The sequence below is a fragment of the Mauremys reevesii genome, linkage group 1 (genome assembly GCF_016161935.1).
Source record: "Mauremys reevesii isolate NIE-2019 linkage group 1, ASM1616193v1, whole genome shotgun sequence".
Classification (NCBI taxonomy): domain Eukaryota; kingdom Metazoa; phylum Chordata; order Testudines; family Geoemydidae; genus Mauremys; species Mauremys reevesii.
In genome coordinates, this window is record NC_052623.1 from 128,018,547 (window position 1) to 128,041,453 (window position 22,907).

General features: G+C 44.5%; 1 protein-coding gene across 2 annotated transcripts in view; it reads right to left on the reverse strand.

Moving 5' to 3' along the window:
* LOC120399556 (P2Y purinoceptor 8-like) overlaps window positions 1-7,930 on the reverse strand; it is a 45,550-nt gene extending 37,620 nt beyond the window's left edge. Inside the window, exons 1-2 of one of the 2 annotated variants that reach the window (XM_039527935.1) lie at window positions 7,639-7,930; window positions 39-121 (exon numbers count right to left, since the gene is read on the reverse strand). The gene's annotated coding sequence lies outside the window, so the exon portion shown is untranslated. The remainder of the gene's footprint in view (window positions 1-38; window positions 122-7,638) is intronic. The other variant, XM_039527939.1, reaches the window with a different exon arrangement.
* Window positions 7,931-22,907: the final 14,977 nt, after the last annotated feature.

The window sequence follows — 22,907 nt, forward strand, 5'->3', positions numbered from 1 at the left end:
ACACAACCATATGAGTACAAAACATTGGTCAGACTTACAGGCAGTTCCCTAGGGAATTTTCATCTGATCGGTGCTGGTGCTTCCACACTGTAACAGATTTTACTTTCCGTACACGTCTGAGCTGCAAAAAAGAGCCCCAAAACAATAACTTTAAGAATATCGTATTTCAGAATGATCAAATCTCAAGATATTTCTCAGTTCACACAAGCACAGATAACACGATCAGTTTTCAAATGGGCTAGCTAGCTCAAAAGTATTTATAGGCCAGATTTCCAAAAGTGCTTATTCAGCACCCACAACTGAGCCCAATTTTTAGAAGCGCTACCCCCTCTTGTTCTTTTGCACCTACCATTTTGCCAGATTATTTCCCCTCAATGCTACTAGTTGTGGGTTTTCATTGCAGTAGTTGTTTGTGTTCAAAGTGTTTAGTCAAGGGTTGCGTGTGTGCAGGAGGGGTGATGGAAGGCTGGCATCCCAAGGTGGGCAGATGGAAGGTTGTGGTATGTGGTCTGCGGTGCACAGTACTTGTGGCAAGGGTAAAGTGTGTGTTTCTGTGTAGAGGATGTGACATTTTGGGAATCTGTCTGTACAATATATGAATTCTGTGTGAGATTATGAACTCTGTATGTATCGTTACCAAACTGCAAACTGCAACTGTTGCCTGATTTGATGGGAGATTAATAATATTGTTTAGATAATATGGGTTATAGGCTCACCAATTAATCTGATCAGAAGATAATAAGGTTCTTGTCCCAGAGTCAGGCTACACAGGGGACCATCAGGATGTCTGACTAGGAAACTCACACTGAGAACAAAAGGCACCTTTAAGCCTTTTCCTGAGATAAATGGAACAGTAATGCAATAGCAATCAAATAATCAACCAATTACAAAAGCAGTAATATTGTTCTAGCAGTACAGGTGGTATTATGTACTATAAAGATTTCTCGATTCCTATACTCACACCCTTCCTTGAAAACCTGGTGATAAGAGACAAAGGACCAGCCTTGCCCCTGGCAGGCCAAGAGAGTTCAATGGTCCAGGTTCCTCAAGTCTTGAATGAGAGGTGAAGAACTTAGAAGAAGCTGGAGCTAAAAGCTGTAGAAAGACCTCAGAAGCTAATGTAGCATTTACTTAAAACTAACATTAAGAACTAACAATGATGAACTAACAATAAACAAACTGAACTTTCCCAACATGGTGGGTTGCCCCTATTATAGGGCCTGATCCTAAGTGCCCTCCTTCCATGTCCAAACATAACTTCCTCACCCACAAAAATGTTAGGGTACATTTACTCTATGGGCTGGCATGTTCATGCGTATTAAGACATATTCGTAACTGTTAGAGCCTATTAGCTCATCCTCACCTCTGTTGTTTCTGTCCTAGCCGGTTATTTTGGTTACTTCCGTGTTCTTTGTGATGTACCTGTTAACTCTGAAAAAGTCCATGAACTTGGGTGGCCTTAACCACCAATTTGCTTTAACTTGCCCACTTATCTATGTGAAAGGTCACACACATATATACTGTATGTTTTAGCTCGTCACCACCTATCTAACATAAAGGTCTTGATCATATGTATGTTAACTTGCTTTAGATTAACATACAGGACGTTGCTTGCATTAGTTAAACTACCCTAATACAAATTGATAAACCTGTTATAAAACCAATAGCAAACCTATAATGTGACAAATGATCAACTCATAAGAAAAGATATATATGCAAGCAAGCAGGCTAGCTCTATAGGCTACAGTGCAACTTTTTGCCTTCTCTGTTGTCTCTTTGACTCCATATTGGACAGAAATTCCAAAGGCTGGTGGCAAAAGAATAACAATAGAGGTTCGTTGAATTAACTTGCTTCTCTCTGAAATGTCGTAACTCTAGAGAATAGGATAGTGCCTCCCCAGGAAAACTGTTTTTTCTAGGGAGAGGTCAGTGGATGTATTTGGGATCTTTGGCCACTTTCAGTGGCTCAAGGTGATGGGAGCTGATATAGTCTTATGAGGCAGGGAAAATGCTGGTTGCCTGACTTCCTGAGCCCAGATGGTCCCCCAAGGACTCCCAAGGAAATGGTGAACTAATGAGGGGCATTGCAGCTAGGGTGTTCGTTGTTTTTTTAAATGATCTGTACTCTCTTGTGCTTTGTTAAATAAAAAAGCAAGAACGTGTTAAATGCTGAGCAAAGTGTCTCTGTGTTATATTCCTCATAACTGCCACATGCCTCCGGAAAGAGGGAACTGTAAATGAGAAGATTCACATCTTGGAGAGGAGTTCTGGGAGAGGATATTTTTAAATAGGGGGGAGTCTGAAGGGTCAGCAATGAGTCCAGGAGCTAGTCAGCTGGACAGCAGGTTCCAGCTCTCAGAAGGGAGTGTTGGACGCTGGGTTGCACTCTGAGGGTGTGCCTAGGGACCCAAAGATTGGAGTACTGTCTGGGCTTCCTTCAGGCTCCAGAGGCTTAATACACCCTGGGGACCTAGGGGCTGAGTCTTTCACAGCAATCTGCTGGGTGGCCTGGAGGGGGTGCCATATCGGATCTGTGACAGTGGCCTACATGGTATGTACTATTAGAGGGCTTCACGTTTCACTCGCCTGCTTTTTTGCGGGTTTGTGCATGTAGCAATTCTAAATGCTTCACAGTGAATATTTTTTGTGTATTAATTTTCTAATTATTTCAGTACTTAATTGGGGGTTCTGCAAGGAGTCCTGTGGCCGTAGAAGTATCAAGAGTCCATCAACAGCTGAATATGTACCCATACCAGTTACAGGATAAAATGCGATTGAAAAATGTAGCCTTTTATGCAAAAAGGGTTTGTGTGCCTAGCCCCCATACATTAAGCTTCCAGGCACTCTATTCCCATCCATCAGCAATGTGCATAGGGCATAAACTTTCACTTATAACATAAATAATGGCTGACCCAACATTTTTTTTAAATGAGCTATTGTACCAGACCTGCTCAGGATCCACCTCATTACCAAGTTTTGTGGAAGTAGATGATGGCTTTTTTTTTAAAAGAAATATTCATCAACAATGAAAAGTAGGTTTTTCAGCCAGAGCCCTCAAAGGCTTCCCATTAAAAATGTATAAGAAACCCAACAAAAACTACACAGACAATTCAAAGGGCATCAAATCTAACCTGTGAGAAATTTCTTTTAGCAAAAAAACTGGAATGTATTGCTCATTTTATGTCCATTTTTAGAACACAGTCCTAACTATGAAGCTACTACCAGGCTTCCTTCATGTAATACACGACCGAGAAAGAAAACCAGCTTGACTTTCAGAATCCATGCAGTTTTCAGGGCTGGCGGTCAGAACAAGCAAACAAGCTTCTTTTTACTTGTAAATCCAGCATGTTTGATCTGCAGCTCGTTGCGGCACAGCAAACCTGGAACCCCATGATGCCAGTTTTACAGAGTCACTTCTCGGAGTAGAACTGCATTTTAAAACTGTACTTAAACAGAATGAAACATTTTTGGACAAAGGCAAAAGAACAGGAGACAAAAAATATGGGAACAAATCTGAAGGCTCGGAAATTGAATCAGAACTGTAGTACTGGGAAACGGAACCTGGCCTCCTCAGTTTCAGTTTAATTTTATTTGTAAGCAAAGCAAACAGTACGGAATGACTGAGAGATAATAGCCATAGAACTCCACTATGCTATTTTAACAGCCCTTCTTGCCTACCCTAGGGTGCAAATCCTCACTGAGAGGCCATAGGAGCCCTGCTCCCCATGTTCCAGTGGAAGTTCTCCAGCGAGAGACGATGGGAGGCCTGCTTCACGAGCCTAACAACAGAGCTTCTTAAAGAGATGTTGGGGCCTGGCGGCTGGGTATGTTTAGTTTGAAAAAAGAAGATCAAGGGGGAGACATGATAGCCATCTACAAATATTTGAAAGGCTGCCATAAAAAAGATGGATAAAAATTGTTCTCTCTTGCCACAGAGAGCAGGACAAGAGGCAAGGGGTTCAAACTACAGCCTAGCAGATTTAGATTAAATCTACGGAAAAACGTCCTATCTGTAAGAACAGTAGGACAATGGAAAAAACGGCCTAGAGAAGTCATGGAAGCTCCTTCACTGGAGGTTTTCAAAAGGAGGCTGGATGGCTATCTGTCTTGGATGGCTTAGACACAACAAATCCTGCATCTTGGCAGGAGGTTAGACTAGATGACCCTTGGGGTCCCTTCTAACCCTATGGCTCTATGATTCCCCACCCTCCTGCCCACACACAGTTTATTAGTGGTGACAGACCACACTGGCAGTTTCTCTTGTAAATCTTTCGATTTTTGTCACTACAGCTAACCTACCCCTTTCTCCTTTTGGTACTCATTCCAATCAGGGACGTACTCAAGGGGCGGGGGGGCGGGCAAGCAGAGGCATGCCCCCTGCCCCAATAATCGACAGCAGCCTCGTGGCCCTGGCAGGGAGAGCAAGTTCCCCTGGCCCTGAGGCCCCAGTGTTGAGAGTGAGCTCCTCCAGTCCTGGGACCGCAGCAGGGAGAATGAGCTCCTGTGGCCCAGGGCCACAGTGGGGGCACAGAACATGCCCCCCAAAGGAGTGGAATTTAAATTTTGTGTGCACACTTCTGCTTCCAACCTGGTGTTCCTGCACCAAACAAGAATACTTATTCTGACCAAGAATATACTGGGCAAAATTTTTAAAGACCTTCAACTTGGCCTCTCATTTTTGCACTTACAAGCTTTGCAGGGAGCAAAATTGCCTGCATAGTTAATTGCAAGTGTAGCTGATACCGGGTAAAAGTGTCACAAATACCTGGAAGTATCCTGAAAAAGGCTGCAGAAAGGTGCAGGGTGTTAGCTGGAGACATGGGTTCAGTTCCAGGCTCCCCACCAACTTCCTATGTGACCTTAAGCAAGTCACTCTGCCTCTCTCGGTGTGTTGACACTGCAGCTGGAAGTGAGCCTCCTAGACCAGGTAGACAGATTTGTGGTGGGCGAGGGCTCACTGTTGCATGCCAAAAACAGCAGTGTGGATGTTGCGGCAATGGCAGAGGCTTAAGCTAGCTACCTGAGCTCAGACCCAGGGGTCAGGTTGAGCTTGAGCTTGGGTGGCTAACCTGAGCCTCCGCTGGTACTGCAATGTCCACCCAGCTATTTTAGAGCACTAATGTGAGCCAGGCTAACACAAATCTGTGTACCCGGGCTGGGAGGTTTGCTCTTAGCTGTAGTGTAGACCAGAGGTCCCCAAACTGTAGGGTATGCCCCACCCCGCTAGGGATGCACAGAGAAACTTGGGGGGTGGAGGGGCTGGAGTGGTGGGGAGGAAGCATCACCCAGCTCCATTCCTGGCCCAGGCCTTAGCTGCTGGCCCTGGCTGCCGGTCCCATGCCCATGGCCGCGCTCCAGGACGCCGGCTGCCGGCCCCGTGTCTGGGCCCCACTACTAGTCCCGCGCTCAAGGCTCTGCCCCTGGCCTTGACTGCTGCCCCCATGCCTGGGGCCTGAGCTGCTGGCCTTGGCCCCCAGTTGAGGCTCCATTCCTGGTCCTGGTCCTGCCCCCAGCTGTGGCCCCAGCCTTGCCCCCCTTACTCATGTCTGCCTCCTGGACATAAGAACATAAGAACAGCCGTACTGGGTCAGACCAAAGGTCCATCTAGACCAGTATCTGTCTACCGACAGTGGCCAATGCCAGGTGCCCCAGAGGGAGTGAACCTAACAGGCAATGATCAAGTGATCTCTCTCCTGCCATCCATCTCCATCCTCTGACGAACAGAGGCTAGGGACACCATTCTTACTCATCCTGGCTAATAGCCATTTATGGACTTAGCCACCATGAATTTATCCAGTTCCCTTTTAAACATTGTTATAGTCCTAGCCTTCACAACCTCCTCAGGTAAGGAGTTCCACAAGTTGACTGTGCGCTGCGTGAAGAAGAACTTCCTTTTATTTGTTTTAAACCTGCTGCCTATTAATTTAATTTGGTGACCCCTAGTTCTTGTATTATGGGAATAAGTAAATAACTTTTCCTTATCCTCTTTCTCAATATCACTCATGATTTTATATACCTCTATCATATCCCCTCTTAGTTTCCTCTTTTCCAAGCTGAAGAGTCCTAGCCTCTTTAATCTTTCCTCGTATGGGACCCTCTCCAAACTCCTAATCATTTTAGTTGCCCTTTTCTGAACCTTTTCTAGTTCTAGAATATCTTTTTTGAGGTGAGGAGACCACATATGTACACAGTATTCGAGGTGTGGGCGTACCATGGATTTATATAAGGGCAATAATATATTCTCAGTCTTATTCTCTATCCCCTTTTTAATGATTCCTAACATCCTGTTTACTTTTTTGACTGCCTCTGCACACTGCACATCCTGCACACTGCACAGCCGCAGCCCTGTTCCCAGCCCTGGCTTCAGAGGTAAGGAGAGAGGTGAGGTAAAAAGTTTGGGGACCACTGGTGTAGACATACCCTCTGAGCTCTCTTTCCTGTCTGAATGATAGGGATAATAGCACTTCCCTTCCTCACTGGGATGCTGTGAGGTTAATACATTAAAGATTGTGAGGTGCTCAGATTCTACAATAATGGGGGTTGTATAAGTACCTAAGACAGAAGTGTCTTAGGAACCCTATTGGAAGTTGATGGGACTTATGTTCCTAATTCACATGGGGGCTTTTGAAACTCTTATCTAGAATCTATGTAGGTATTTTTTCCATTAATAAAATCCAGAAGTTGCTCATTCGAAAAGGCAGGCACAGTCAGGTAGCCAGTGTCTAATGCTACAACTGATTGTGGACAGAGAAGGTCCTTTTAAAACATTGGCCTACAATAGCTGAACATTTCCAGGGATCATTGAGTAGTGATGGGCTGGTGGCATCATGCTATTATTATAACTGCCCTACAAATGACTTTTTTGAAATATGGAAAATCTTTCATATAGAAATAGTATATTGCGAAAGACAACAAATACAACATGCAAAAGTGCACTGTGCTACAAGAAGACTTCCGTCTGGTGCGAGTCTGTAGAGTTCTGCTTTTATGCTGTGAAGCAGTAACCAAAAGACAGTGTGAAATTATATATTTTTATGGCGTGACTGCATATTTAGGATTCTGATTGTGTGCATGTGCGCATGCTGTAAACTTCACTGCACATGTTTTGCTGGCGCAATCTCAGAATGACTTTAAATCGCAACGCTGCAAAGGTTAAAGATACATATCTAGTCCAGATTTACAAAGAAATTGGGTACAAAGTTTATTCATTTGGGTTTCTATCAAAGACTAGAAGCTGATTCTCCGTTTTTATGATGTCACTTGGAGTGCATTACATCTTCTACTGTTCTTCTTACTAAAAGCAAAATTTACACCTGTTTCCCCTTTATTCTAATAGATTATTTGAACATTTTAGCTGTTTGTCCTACTACGGTACCTGCTGTAATTCTGACTGATTGCAAAGTTACCTTTTTATAATATGCAGTCACTTTAACTCATAAAATAATCATTTTATTTCTAAATTGCCCAATCATCAGTGATGCAAACATATAAAGCTCTTTGCTTTTCAGTGACCTTTTTGGGCTCTTTCTATGAGTAAAGAATATGGGGATAGGAGGGAAATGAGCCAATCTGTATTTCACCTACTGAAAAGCTACTCTAAAAAACGAGCATGAAAAAGAAGTGAAAAGTTGTCCTTACCTGCTCCAGTGTGTATGGCGTAGCATGAAAAGCCCATAAATGACTGACTGGCTGTTAGAAAAACGTCTTATGTTGGTTACTCCTCAGATCATCAGGCTCAGGAAATGACCATATATTTCTGCAACGGTTAATTTCCTCACGCTGTAAGTTAACTGTTTTGATACACCCCTCAGGTTTTTGGTTTTTTTTGTTTGTTTTTTTTTAAGTTCAGAAAAATCTTTCTTCATCTCCCAGTAAATCCGTCTGATGTCTGTGCTCTCCAGCTGACTTGTTTCACAATGAGAATGTGAAGCTTGCAAGAGAAATGGTGAGCCTGAAAATATTTCCACGTAGTAAAAGGAAATGGAGCTTCAAAGATGTTTTCTGCCCTAGAGTAGCAAGTGCACAAACCATAGAGAGAAAATAGTAGAGTAAAATTTTCAGAAGCACCTAAGGGACTTAGGCCCCTAAATCTCATTTTCAAAAGAGACTTGGGTACTTAGGAGCCATCCTAAGTGCCTAAATTCCTTTTGAAAATGAGATTTAGGCTCCTAAATCAGTTATGTTGCAATTGCTGAGCACAGGAATGCCCAATACCTTTAAAAATCTGGGCCTTGGTCTAGAAGCAAACTGCTATCATAGGGATATTTCCAGGTGGTCACTATACATTTCCAGTACTGTTTTGTTCAATTTCTAGTTAGTCCATCTCCTCTATAGAATCCATACTTGCTTGGTCCTTTGGTGCTTACTGAAGACAGATTTTATTGTTTTAAGTATTTGAAGTTGCATTAATTGTACATTTAAGGTTTTTTGCAGCAAAGGTATGTTTAGAATCCATTACATTCTTAGTTTCTTTGGAGTGAATTGCTGTTATCTGGAAGCTTCAGATGACAATTTTTAATCACCTTAGAGGTTGGCCAATGCCACTAGTTGGTGACTCAGCTAGTGCTGTGTGAATAACTGATTTTCGGTTCATAGGCAGTTCTGAAAAATAAAAAATAACATTAGTTTCAGGTCAATCCCAAACCAAATTTTTTTAGAAATTTCCAGTGAATTGAAAAATCAGAAAAAGAATAATTTTGCATCCAACAAAAGTTTTGTTTTGATTTGGGGCATTTTTAACTGTTTTTAAAAGAAAAGCAGAGAAAATTTGGAAATGAAACCTAACTTTACAAAATTGAGCAGGAGCTGCCTTTCCTTTTATGCCCAATAGCCCAGTGGTTAGCACGCTCAGCTAGGCTGTAGAAGATCCAGGTTCAAATCCTTACTCTGGAGCAACAAATTGTAGCCAGGTCTCCCAAATCCTAATCCTCCTTCCTTGCAAGCTGTTGGCTATTCGGTGGTGGTGGTGGGTCTGCTTAATCTCTCCTATTGAAGCTGCTCCACTTTGTCTGAAATCCTTCAATGTTTATTGGGCCAGAGAGAAAAAAAGTGACTCTATAGGCTATGGGGGTCAGGGCATCCTCCTGGGAGGTGGGACACCCAGATTCCAGACCCTGCTCCAATGAATATTTAGTTATTTATACCAAATAGAACCGCTTCAACAGAAAAGGTCAAGAGCTTGTCCTATGCTACAATTACCTAATAGCCTGCTAGTTAGAGCACTTATCTGGTGTATGGAAGATCTCAGTGCAAGTCCCTGCTCCAGAGATGGGGATTCAAATGTGGGTCTCCCACAGCTGAGATCAGTGTCCTCACTATCAGGTATAAGGGGACCACCTTCTTCTTGTGAACCTAACTTGGCATTTTCAAATATATATATATATATATTTACCAAAACAATTCATAAAAATCAACACAAATTTGTGAAATGTTTTGGTCGACCCAAATCTGCATTTTTAGTGAAAAAATGTTTTGGATGAAAAATTTCACCCAGCTCTAGACTCAACTCCCTCATTTGGGGCCTTCCCCAAAGAACACTGAAATCAGGAGAAAGACGCCCCTGACTTCAATGAGCTTTGGAGCAAGCCCTTGCTGTTGCAAGCTTTGGGCCTCGTCCTGGGAGAGGCCAGGTATTTCCAGCATGGTGTTAAGTTCCCTCAGTGCTCACTGTGCTGTAGGTCATTGGCATCTCCCAAGATCAGGCCCTGTGTCTTTATAAATAAGACAACAACTGTGCAGAGCAAATTTAGTTTCTAGAAGAGTTGTTAAAACTTCCGCTTGCCACTTAGTGAGCAAGTTCCCTTTCTTACATGTTTGGTTGGATTTTAATATATAGAAAAGCATAATTAAAGGCCAGCAGTAAAATCCTGACCCTACTGAAGTGAATAGGAGTTTTGCCATTGACTTCAGTGGGGCCAAGGCTTCGCCCCAGGGATACATTTCCAAGGATAAACAAACCAACAAAAAAACCAAATGCTTCTGGCTTCTATCCACAACAACGCTTAGGCATGTGCGTAACTGTAACACATTCCTAATCCTATTGTCTTCAGGGAAATCACTAGGAATACCCATACACATAAAGTTAAGCTCATGCTTAGCAAGATGGAGGTCAGCGTGCTCAGCATCTTGCAGGATCAAACCCTAAGTCAGTTATTTTTATCCTCTGCTCTTGAGGAGCAACGTGCTACATTGTTTCACATGCAGAAATCTTAAGGGAGCTTTGCATACAACAGGATGGGCTGTATATGGTCTCAAGCGTTTCTCTCTCCTTGGCTGCTCTCACTTTTGCATACAAAAACTGAATCAACTGTCAGGTGCCAGACTGGCTTTTCATGCTGAGTCTAAAAGTAAAGAGAAGTGATTGACTCAATATTGCCAGCTGCAAGCATTCAAAAATCATAAGATTGGCTTAAAAATCATGAGATTTTAATTAAAAATATACCTATCTCCTAGAATGGACCTCAAAAAGGTCATCAAGTCCAGCCCCCTGCCTTCACTAGCAGGACCAAGTACTGATTTTTGCCCCAGGTCCCTAAGTGGCCCTCTCAAGGATTGAACTTTCAACCCTGGGTTTAGCAGGCCAATGCTCAAACCGCTGAGCTATCCAACTACATGGGGGTTCTTTTTCTTTGCCATCTAGTTTCTGAGCCTTCACTGCATGTTTCAAGTTTTTTTCTGCAACCGTGAGGGCTAGATAATCATGTTTTTATCTGTCTTCTGAAGCTGGGTCTTTAAGAAAACACCAAATATTACAAGACTCATGGTGAAATTGTGGGAGTTGGGAACACTGTTAACAGCTCCAAGGGAATCAGTTGGTGGCATTCATTCTACAGAATGCAAATCCTTGGGTGAATACATCAGCGCTGCTCTTGTGAAGAAATATTATTTAGGACTGCTATTGATTTTCACGATAAAGCTTTGATTTTCTCTAAAGCCCTTCAGCATGGGTGAAATCCTGGCTCTACAGTAGTCAATAGCTAAACTCCCACTGACTCTAGTGAGTCTTGCTGTGGAGTCAGATTGAAACAAGCAGCCAGTTAGTGCTTTTTAAAAATTAATTTGCATTTAAAAATGTCACACCTTCCCAGGAAACCTGGGCCGGATAGTGTATTACACTAATGTCAAGTGTCAGGGAGTAGCTGTGTTAGTCTGTATCCGCAAAAACAACAAGGAGTCTGGTGACACCTTAAAGACTAACAGATTTATTTGGACATAAGCTTTTGTGGGTATAAACCCCAATTCTTCAGATGCACAGAGTGAAAGTTACAGATGCAGGCCTCCCTGATTCTACCCATTGTGCACAGGGCTTCCCTGGATAGCGCAGCGCTACTGCAATGGTGTCTGCACCAGCCCAGGTCCTGCTGGCTCCCTGGATAGCAGGTAGAATAGATGTGTGACCAGAGTGCACGTTATTATCACTATTCTTTTCTTCTCACTGTCCAAGGGAAACATAGTATGGAGGCTGCTCTAACTCATACTGGGACCAGCAGACCTCTGCATGGCCCCAGAAATGTAGGGACCACCTTTCCCCACCCCATTGCATTACCCAAGAATGGAGAAACTGAAAATCAGGCTTTTCCCTACTACACTAAAGATACAATGCTTGTTTAGTGATAGCCCTTGTTCTGAGGGTGACCCTGCTGGTAAGATGACCTGTCTGGAGGCTGTTCATGAGGTTATTGAATCTACATTCTTTAATTATAACTTGGACTAGGCTAATTGGTCAAATAGACACTGGTGTAGTGAGGAGAGAGAGGTCAGTTTTAAGACCTGCTTATTTATGAAGGGGCAAATCCAGCCCCCTTGTCTGCCGCTGTGGAGGACCCCCTGGCAATGAACCATTACCGTTTGACTGTGCAAGGGGAAAGCTGAGTATGTGGCCATGCAGAGGGCATGCCTTCCCTGCCCATCTTGGATCCCAGCTCAAGGATGGCTCCTGCATGGCCATGGATGTAGTCAGGACCAGGGCAGTCAAACACAGGGTGGATGTTGCTCCACAGAGCCGTCTGCTCTTCTTTCTCTCACTGTGTGTAGACTGTGAAGGGAAACCCTGAGCTACAACGATTGTGCTGAAGTATCCTCCTAGGAGCAGCTCTACAGCCACTTTGCAGGCCTGAGTGGAGAAATTTCTTCCCTTTATTTCCCCTGTGCAGCTACCCCAGCATGCATTCCAGCTAAACTGGGAGCTAGGCTAAGGAGTTGGCCCTAGATTGCTACTAATCCTCCACAGATTTTACTGTGCACATTTAAGATACGTGTATAATGTGACACTTTCCTTACTGTTACACATTTTGGTAAACTTGCAGTTCTCATTGATTTAGACTGACCAAGTCAGTTGATTAGCTCCCTTTACTTTAAATGCTGCTATACCAGAATAAGTGGGATATTCCTGAAGAACATCTGAACTCTCCCAAAAAGATTCCAGGTCTGCTAATTGTCTTGATTAATAGGTCCATAGATTCTAAGGCCAGAAGGACCATTGTGGTCATCTAGCCTGACCTCCTGTATAATACAGGCCGTAGAATTTCCTTGAAAGATCCTAGCCCAGATCTTTTACAAAAACATTCCATCTTGATTTAAAATTTTTCAGTGATGGAGATTCCACCACAACCCTGGGCAAATTGCAGGGATGCAAAAGTGGGGGAAGAGGGAGAGACAGAAGGCCAAGGTCCAGCCTCCTCTACCCCATGCCCATAGATGTCAGGGGCAGCAGCTGCAAGTGGTGACCCCTCAGCATGTCTGATCCTGGCAGCCTGCAAGGAGTGGGCCTGGCTACTAGGGTGTGGGTAGACCTCCAGGACCCCAAGTTCAACTGCAGACACTGCAGAGCCTGCCAATCTCCATCCCACTCAGAGAGCCAGAGTCTGAGTCACTCAGCTCCTGGAATCATGGCCCCAATGCTTCCTCTCCCCAGGAGCAACCTTAGCTTTGAGGGGCAAGGAGAGCTAGCCTGGTGTCTGCTCAGCCTCCCTCAGGGGAGGGGTAGCCCCAGGGCTGTCATTCCTGGAGCTGGGGACGGCTGAGTGGGGCCCAGGCCGGCTCGCCCTGCTCTGTGCTGCTCAGGAGCTCCTGGGGAGGGGAAGCCCCAGGGCCATGATTCCTTGAGCTGGCCAGCTTGGGCCCTAGTGGGGCTGGAGCTAGCAGGCCATGTAGCAGCTGCAGCTGGGCTCATGGCTTTTGGGAAGATCCGTTAGGTGCCCACTTCCTGCTCACTGCGGGGCTCAGACAAGCCAAGAGGCCACCGTTTCCAGTGGTGGCAGAACTGGGGATGGGGAGTGCTAATGGTCTGACAATGGCCATATTGTCATGTTTCCGCCACCACGGCCCTGCATGTCGTTCCCTGGAAACTGCACATGGGGAGGGGGAGAGAGGTGAAAGTGGGACCCCAAGAGACTGGAGCAGCTGCCTTGGCACCTTGGCTCTGACTGGGGAGAAGTAGGAACATTTGACCTTGGCCTCGCCCTTAGTATAATTGTGGTTGCACTGGTAAATTGGTCCAGTGGTTAATTACCCCCGCTGTTAAAAATTTCTATCTTATTCCCAGTCTGAATTTGTTTAGCTTCAACTTCCAGGCACTGGATCATGTTATATCTTTCTCCGCTAGCTTGAAGAGCCCATTATTAAATATTAGTTCCCCATATAGATACATATAGACTGTAATCAAGTCACCCCTTAACTTTCTCTTTGTTAAGATTAAGCTCCTTGAGTCTGTCACTATAAGGCATGTTTTTTTATACTTTCATCATTTTCCTGGGTCTTCTCTGAATCCTCTCCAGTTTATCAATATCCTTCTTGAATTGTGGGCACCAAAATCTGGACACAGTTTTCCATCAGTGGTCACACCAGTGCCAATACAGAGATGATATTGTATATTATAACCTCTCTACTCCAACTTGAGATTCCCCTATTTGTGCATCCAAGGATTGCATTAGCCCGTTTGGCCACAGTGTTACATTAGGAGCTTGGGTTCAGCTGATTTTTCACCACAACCTCAAAATCTTTTCAGAGTCACTGCTTCCCAGGATAGAGTTCCCCATTCTGTAAGAATGGCTTACATTCTTTGCAGATGTATACATTTACATTTAGCTGAATTAAAATGCATATTTTTGCTTGCATCCAGCTTACCACATGATCCAGATCGCTCTGTATCAGTAACTTGTCATCTTATTTATTTTCCACTCCCCCAATTTTTGTGTCATCTGTAAACTTTATCAGTGATGATTTTGTTTTCTTCCAGGTCATTGATAAAAATGTCAAACAGCATAGGGCCAGGAACCTATCCCTGCAGGACCTTACTACAAGCATACCTGTTTAATACATTTTGAGACCTATCAGTTAGCCAGCTTTTAATCTATTTAATATGTGCTATGCAAATTTTATATCATCCTAGTTTTTTAGTCAAAATGTTGTGTGATACCAAGTCAGGCACCTTACAGAAGTCTAAGTATATATTATATCAGCACTATTACCTTTGTCAGACAAACTTGTAATATCATAAAAAAAAGTATCAAATTAGTTTGACAGGATCTATTTTCCATAAACCCATGTTGATTGGCATTAATTATATTATTCTCCTTTAATTCTTTATCAATTGAGTCCCATATCAGCTGCTCCATTATTTTGCCCAGGATTTATGTCAGACTGACAGGCCTTTAATTACCATAGGCGTGCGCATGGGGTGTGCCGGGTGTGCCCAGGCACACCCTAATGCCTGCGGGATTTGCCCCCCATGGTGCCGCAGGCCCCAGGCCGCTCTCAGAAGCAGCCGGCACAGCACCACGTCCCTGGGGCCCGGCGGGGGGGGGGCAGAGGGCTCCTTGTGTTGCTCCAGGCACCGCCTCTTGCAGCTCCCATTGGCCGGGAATGGGGAACCACGGCCAATGGGATCTTCGGGGTAGGTACCTGGAGGCGTGGCAAGGGCAGCACATGGAGCCCTGTGCCGCCCTCCCCAGGGGTCGCGCAGGGACGTGATGAGTGGTGGGATGTGGTGGCCTGTACCCCTCCTACACCTCAACTCCCTGTCCTGAGCCCCCACCGCACCCCTCCTACACCCCAACTCCCTGTCCTGAGCTCCCTGCTGCACCCTGCACCGTCCTGCACCCCAACTCCCTGCCCTAAGCCCCCTGCCTGCACCTTGCACCCCAAGCCCCTGCCCTGAGCCCCTTCCTGCACTCTGCCCCCAACTCCCTGTCCTGAGCCCCCTGCCGCACCCCATGCCCCTCCTGCACCCCAACACCCTGCCCTGAGCCCTCTGCCTGCACCCCACACCCCTCCTGCACCCCAACTCCCTGCCCTGAGCCCCTGCCTGCACCTCACACCCCAACACCCTGCCCTGAGCCCCCTGCTGCACCCTGTACCCCCATTCACTCCAACTCCCTGCCCTGAGCCCCCTGCTGCACCCTGTACCCCTATGCACTCCAACTCCCTGTCCTGAGGCCCCTGTCAAACCCCGCATCCCTCCTGTATCCCAACCCCCAGCCCGAAGCCCCCTGCCTGCACCTCGCACCCCAAGCCCCTGCCGAGCCCCCTGCTGCACCCTGCACCCCAACCCACTGCCCTGATCTCCCTGCCACACCCTGCACTCCTCCTGCACCCCACTCCCCTGCCCTGAGCTCCCTGCTACACTCCACATCTCTCCTGCACCCCACCTCCCTGCCCTGAGCCCCCTCATACACCCCACAACCCTCCTCTGACCCAATCCCTTGCCCTGAGCCCCTTCCTGCACACCGCACTCCCTCCCATACCCCGCGCTCCCTCCTGCACCCCAACCTTCATGTTCGCCTTTAAAAAAAAATAATATTCCCTGGGTGCACACCCTAATGAAATGTGCTGCGCATGCCTATGTTAATTACCCAGTGTGACCAGATGTATTTGGCCTTTTGTCACGTTATTGATTTGAACTGGGACCATACAGAACATGGTTGCAACCAAAGTCCTGTAGTGGCACCAAATCTTGTATAAAGGGGGGTCAAATGAGGTGTCTAAGACAAGGTTATGGTTTGCTGGTTATAATTATGCTGTCTATATGTGTGTATCAGTTTTATAGTTGAAGTTATGAATATTGGCTCTATACTGTCTGTATTTCAAACTTATGCTGTGCTTCTGGGAAACATCCCAGACAAGTTGATGTTAGCTCTGCCTAGCCTGCTTGATGGCCCATTAAGGACCATCAGCTACACAACTGACCCATTGAGAGAGGGCAGATACACCTTGTAACTCAGCAATGTATGCAGGAACTTGCCCATGTGACTCTAGACTCCATTTTGCTGTAATTTTCCACAGTAAGGACAAAGAGGTGTTCTTACACCTGGAAAAGACTATAAAAGGCTGATGCCACATCTCCATCTTGTCTTCAATCCTGCTTCTTACCTCTGGAGGAACTTTGCTACAAACTGAAGCTCTGAACAAAGGACTGTTGACCCATCCCAGCGGGGGATGTACTCCAGAGACTTGATTTGAACCTGCAGTTTATTCTATCACTGCTACAAGCTTGAACCAAGAACTTTGCCATTACCGTATGTAATTGATTCCATTTAACCAATTCTTGCTCTCATCTATATTTTTTTCCATTTATAAATAAACCTTTAGATTTTAGATTCTAAAGTATTGGCAACAGCGTGATTTGTGGGTAAGATCTGATTTGTATATTGACCTGGGTCTGGGGCTTGGTCCTGTTTTCTTTTACTGGGATATTGGTTTTCATAATCATTTGTCCCCAGGACGAGTGGCACTGGTGGTGATACTGGAGTGTCTAAAGGGAATTGCTTGTGTGACTTGTGGTTAACCAGTGGGTGAGACCAAAGTCCTCTTTGGCTGGCTGGTTTGGTTTGCCTTGGAGGTGGAAAAAAAACAGCCTTGGGCTGTAACTGCCCTGCTTTAAGCAATTTGTCCTGAATTGGCACTCTCAGTTGGGTCCCGCCAGAACCAGCATCGTTACACCTTTGCAGCTACCTGCTAGGGGCCCCCCATCCTACTACATCTCAACCCAAGAAGCAGCGAGCTGACAGGAAAAGAACAGCAAAGGTGGGTCCTCCAAGCTTGCCTAGAGAAAACTACCAAGACCTGGTCCTCCAAGGGCTAGAGGGGCCAGCAACAGTCAATCTAGGCCTTGATGGCCATATAAAAGGAGCTGCAGGGGCCTAGCTGGGCAGTTTCTGGCTGGGACCAAAGAATGGTGTTCCTGTCTGGCCAAAGGAGCCTGACAATCAAGAGATATTATGGCTTGGTGAACTTACACAGCTGGGATAGCAGAGAGAAGAATTTGAGAATGTTGGCCCTGAGATAGGGGTGGACTTAAAAGGGCCTGGTAGGAAATAGTAATGAAGGACTGAGGTAAGCAGGGCATGGTAGTGTCCCTGGGTTGGAACCCAGAGTAGCAGGAAAACCTGGGTTCTCCCACCTCCACAGGTAAAGTGGCATAAACCCTGAGAAGGGGATAGGGCTTATTTGGGAGTAAGAAAAAAGGGCTGAATGTAAAGGGCCCAGAGCCAGGACTGAAGACCCTAGTGAGGGGAAATAGGCTGCTTATTGGTGGGACTCTTTTTAATACCCTGGAAGGGACTCATTCATTTTTTGTGAATTGGCCAGAGGGTCAAGCCACTGAAGAACTACCAACAACATGTTGACAACCTACAGGGAATGCCAGGAGCAGGAAAAGGATTGTAATGCCACACCCAGTCACAAAGAGGTGATTAAGAAGTGAGTATTTCCCTTACACTGGATCATTCTGTTTACCCTTTTAAAATATTGGCACAACATTAGCTTTCTTCTGGAACTTCACCGGTGTTCCAAGACTTATTGAAAAACAACATTAATGGTCCAGTGAGCTCCTCAGCCACCTCTTTTAAAAGTCTTGCATGCAAGTTTTCTGGACCTGCTGATTTAAAAATGTGTAACTTTAGTTGTTTCTCTTTAACATCCTCCAGAGAACTAGTGAAATGGAAAGAGTAATCATCATATGATATAACTACATCAGGTGTTTTTCCCAAATACAAAACAGAAATATTTATTGAACACTTCTGCCTTCTCTGTATTTTTATTGATAATTCTAGCATTTTCATCTAGGAATGGACAAGTACCATTGTTAGGGTTCTTTTTCTCCCTACTATACTTTAAAATTCCTTTTTATTGTCCTCAACTCTGCTGGCCATAGATTTTTTTTCTTATGTCCCTTTGCTTCCCTTATCAATTTTCTACAATTCCTAGTTTCTGATTTATATTTATTATTGTTGACTCCCCTTTTATTCCATTTATTATATTTTAATTTTTATAGCTGCTTTCCCTTCTCCTCTAAGCCAGGGTTTGTTTGGTTTTTTTTAAACCAATACACCCTTCTTTATCAATTGTGTGATTGTGACTTTTTGAGCATCTAGTGAAGTGTTCTGAAACAATTCCCAATTATCATTCACACTTTTTTGGATTAAATTCTTCTTCCCAGAAAATATGGCACATAACTATTTTCAGCTTTGTGAAATTCGCCCCTTTAAAACTCCGTGTGTGTGTGTATACCATTAATTTTTATTTCCTCTTTCTGTTAAGAGAAGGTGTAATATAGTATTGGATGCAACACTTTTTAAGTTAGGAAATTGCCATCTATAATGTTTAGAAATTCCACGGGTGTTTTAGTTCTGGCAGCATGAGACTTCCAGCATATGTCACTCAAACTGAAGTCCCTCATGATAGTATAGATTTTTCCCTACACATTACAAGTAGATGCTTAAGGAACTGGTCATCCTGTTCCCTAGTGTGATTTGGTTGTCTGTAGCAGATATCAACTAATACCCCATCTTGCCCTTTCTCTGTTAGGGCATCGATCCATAAGCATTCAAGACCATTTTCTTCCAAGTAATCAGTGACTTTGAAACAGGTAATGTCATTTTTGACATAGAGTTCCCTCCCCTCTTGCACACTTAATCCTTTCTAAATAGGTTATAACCAATGATTTTAACATTCCAATCATGTGAATAATCTCATCTGGTTTCAGTAATACCAACTAGATCAAATTTATGTTCATAAATGAACAATTCCAATTCCTCATGTTTGTTGCCCAAGCTTCTACCATTGGTGTAGAGGCAGTTAAAGAATTTCTCCTCTTCAGGTCCTTTGCTTCCTTGAATAATTTTGTTCTCAACATCTGGATTCTGTGCTAAATACGCCCTCATGTCTTCCCTCTTTTTACCCTCCCCTTTTGTTATTAGGCTGACTAGAGTAGTCAGGAGGGCATTAAACTATCTCTTAGGAGATTGGTTCCCCTTCTGCTAAGGTAGAGATCATCCAAACTATACAGCCCTCTCTCTGTAGCAGGTGGACAACTGTTCCATGAAACCGATCCCCTCCACCCTATATCACTTACCTAACCAGTGGTTCACTTCCAAAATCTTCTGCCTTCTGACCTCCTTCACTCTCATGGCAGAAAGGATCTCAGAGACGATCACTGGTATATTCTTCAGAGTGCTTCCAAGTTCCCTGAGGTAATCTATCTGTGAAATATCCTGGAACACCATGCCATTAGTGGTGATATGAACCAACACCAGTGGATCTTTGCTCGTTGAGTTCAGTAGCTATCCAATTTTAGGGTGGCCTCTTGTATCTTGCCTCTGGGAAGACAGCACACCAACCTGTTGTCCTTCTGTCCCTTGCAGCATTTTCTTTTGATGCTTCTGAGTATTCACTGCCCAGCAAGGATTCCCTGTATTCTTTGGATGTTGCAGAACCCTTTTTGGGCAAGCTTGATTTTCTTACAGGTTGGGCTGCTCTGCCATCCATGTGTATGTCCCATACATCTCTCTGTTCCTTGGTCCACCTGGATCTTGAGAGATATCTTCCACAGTTTTCACTCTGTGGACCTGATATCAATTGGAAAATTCTAGATATGTGGCCCTCTACCTGGTCCTCTTCTCTCTGGTCTGCTTATCTTTGTCTCCAGTTACATTGAATGCCACCAGGGCCTCTTGCCTCCAGTGGTTACAAGCTGCCAAGCCTCCTCTCTAACTTCCTCGCTCTCTGATTCCTTGGTGACCAGCTTCTTTCTTTCTTGAACCTGGGATACTGATGCTTACCAAATCTGGCTGCCTTGGAAATCCTCAGCTTCTTTTATTCTAGTAGCAACTATACTTGCCCATCCAATCCAAGAATCTTTTCCTCCAGCACAACCATCAACTTGCATTTCATGCACAGGAAGTCCTTTCTGGCTTCAGGCAGGAAAGAAAACATAGCACATCCATTGCAGATCACCACCACTATTTCATCACTGGCCAAGGTAGAATTGCACTTAGAGTGTAATCTGGAAGAAAAGCATTTCACACACCTTATCTAAACTCCCTCTGAAACTTTCCTGTTAGCTGCCTCTGTTTGGGTTTGTCTAGCAAGTGATTTTTTTTAATAGCAAGTCTTCCTACTTAGCTCAGCTCAGCTCAGCTCTACCTCTCACCTCAAACCTCAGACCTCAAATAGTGGGCTGATCAAAGTTCCAAGGGTCAGTACCACATAGCCCTTATCAAGTCATCAACAGACTTGTCTCAGGGGCCCAAGACCCAGCTATTCAGCCCATACAGAGAACAAACAAACACAACCCACAGATGGACCAAATGCACCACTCATCAAGTCCAAGCACCGAGTCTTTCCATTGTGTGTAGAACTATAAAGACGATGTTAGCAGGCTATTTCCCAGACTAGATGAAGTCCCTTGATATCCTGGTAGTCTTACTGGCTGGAATGGTGAACTCAGGGTGCAAGGTAGAAGCAGCACTAAGACTCTAGCTTGTGTAGAAAGCAGTGGCCCATCTCCTCAAGTGAGTCAAGCTTGTAGGACAACATCACACCAGTGTTCCTCTCTATCCACTGCCTCTTGATTTACTTCAGATGCTAATTCAAAGCCTTGGTGCTGATTTTCAAAGTCCTCAGTAGATGAAGACCCAGCTACATCAGATACCACGGGTTAAATCTTGGCTTCACTGAAGTCAATGGAAAAAATCCCGTCAACTTCAGTGGTTTCACCCCATGTTGCCACCTGCCAATATAGCTGTGCACCTTTGGGACAAAGCTGAGAATAAAGCGCATGAGAGCTGGAGATAAGGTATTCTCAGTTGGAGACACTGATTTGTAGAATAAGATACCAGAGGAAATTAGACTGATTAAAAGTCTCACCAATTTTAGAGTGAATGCAAGACCAGTTTAGTTGATAAAGCCTTCCCACAACACCCTAAGTGTAAAAAGCAAAACAAAAAATCCATCATCAAAAAAACAAATTGGAAAAGGTCACCTACCCAAATCCTCAAACAACCCAAAAATCTTATAGTAGTTCCTAGAATCATGGAAGAATGAAGAACAGAACTCTTGACAAAGTTCACTTTGCATTCAGAGCCAATTTACACTGGCAGCACTTAAATACTACACTGAGGGATGCTATAGAGAAACCTAACATGGGTGTCTTCAAATGGTTCTGAAAATTTGCCAGCAGTCATAGAACTCTGTTTATCAAAACATTATTTTAGCACCATTCTGATGTCCTTACTTCAGAGGACTAGCTTCTAATTCCATGAGTGGTCCCATTGACATCAGAGTAAGGTGCTGGTCAACATGAGGAAGGATATCAGAATCTGGCCCTCAGAATACATTTTCAATAGTTACATTATGTTCTTCAGGCAAATGTCTAGTTAATTAATCTGTTTATTTTAATCAAAGAAAAAGTATGGAAATTAGATTAGGTTCATATAAGCAATCCAAAGTTAAGTTATCTGAACTTTTTTTAGAGCTTCATCCACACCCATGCACAATTCTCTCCCTTCCATTCTTTCACTCAGACCCCCTTGAACAGGCCCAAACATCTCTGAGGGGTTTTCACGTTCCTCTACAGGTGACCCTTTTCACATAGCAAGCTTCTGAGTGCGACCCCACCACCCAAATTAAAAACACATTTTTATATATTTAACACCATTATAAATGCTGGAGGCAAAGTGTGGTTTGGGGTGAAGGTTGACAGCTTGCAAGCCCCCCATGTAATAACATGGGGACCCCCCCGAGGAGTCCTGACCCCCCCAGTTTGAGAACTCCCACTCTACAGCAAGAGGCACGGCTCACTTGCAGGTTTAAACTAGTGTAAATGGTGAATTCTCTGTAACTGGAAGTCTTTAAAATATGATTTGAGGACTTCAGTAACTCAGCCAGAGGTTAGGGGTCTATCACAGGAGTGGGTGGGTGAGATTCTGTGGCTGCAATGTGAAGGCGGTCAGACTAGATGATCATGATGGTCCCTTCTGACCTTAAAGTCTCAGAGTTTATTTACTCTGACTTCTATTGGATGAAAAGGAACCTCTCTCCCACAAGTTATTTTCAGAGGTAGCCACTAGGCGCATTTTCCCCTTGTAGTTCTTTAGAGGATGAATCCTCTTACTCCCCCAAACCTACTCTCCTGAGAGCTTCTGGGGGGCATGAGGCCTGCCTGATCCATATTTCGTCTGCAGCAAAAGCTGCAGCATTTCTCTTAGTCTGACTGCTCCTGCACACTGACCATTCTGGCCCTTTGAGTCTGAGAGGTGAGTGGGAATATTTTCATGCTGCATTGCTCTCTAGGCTAGGGCGTCTCAAACTCAGGCTGTGTCAAAAAGTTCATGCGCACCCCACTCCACCTAGAAGATGCAAAGAGAGGATTTGGAAAAGAACAAGGCCTTCAGGAGAATGAGATAGGAGACTGAATTACCCAGAGAGCCACTGGAGCGAAAGGGAGCGAGGGCCAACTCACTGCCAGTTCCAGAGCAGGGGATACATGCACTTTAACTAGTGCACTTTAAATTCACATCTTCAGCTGATTCAGCTTAACTTTCCTGAGTGTTCCCATGTAGACATGTCCCCAGATGACAAAGAGAGGGAAGGGCAAAGAGCACTTGACTTCCCCATCTCAGAAAAAACTC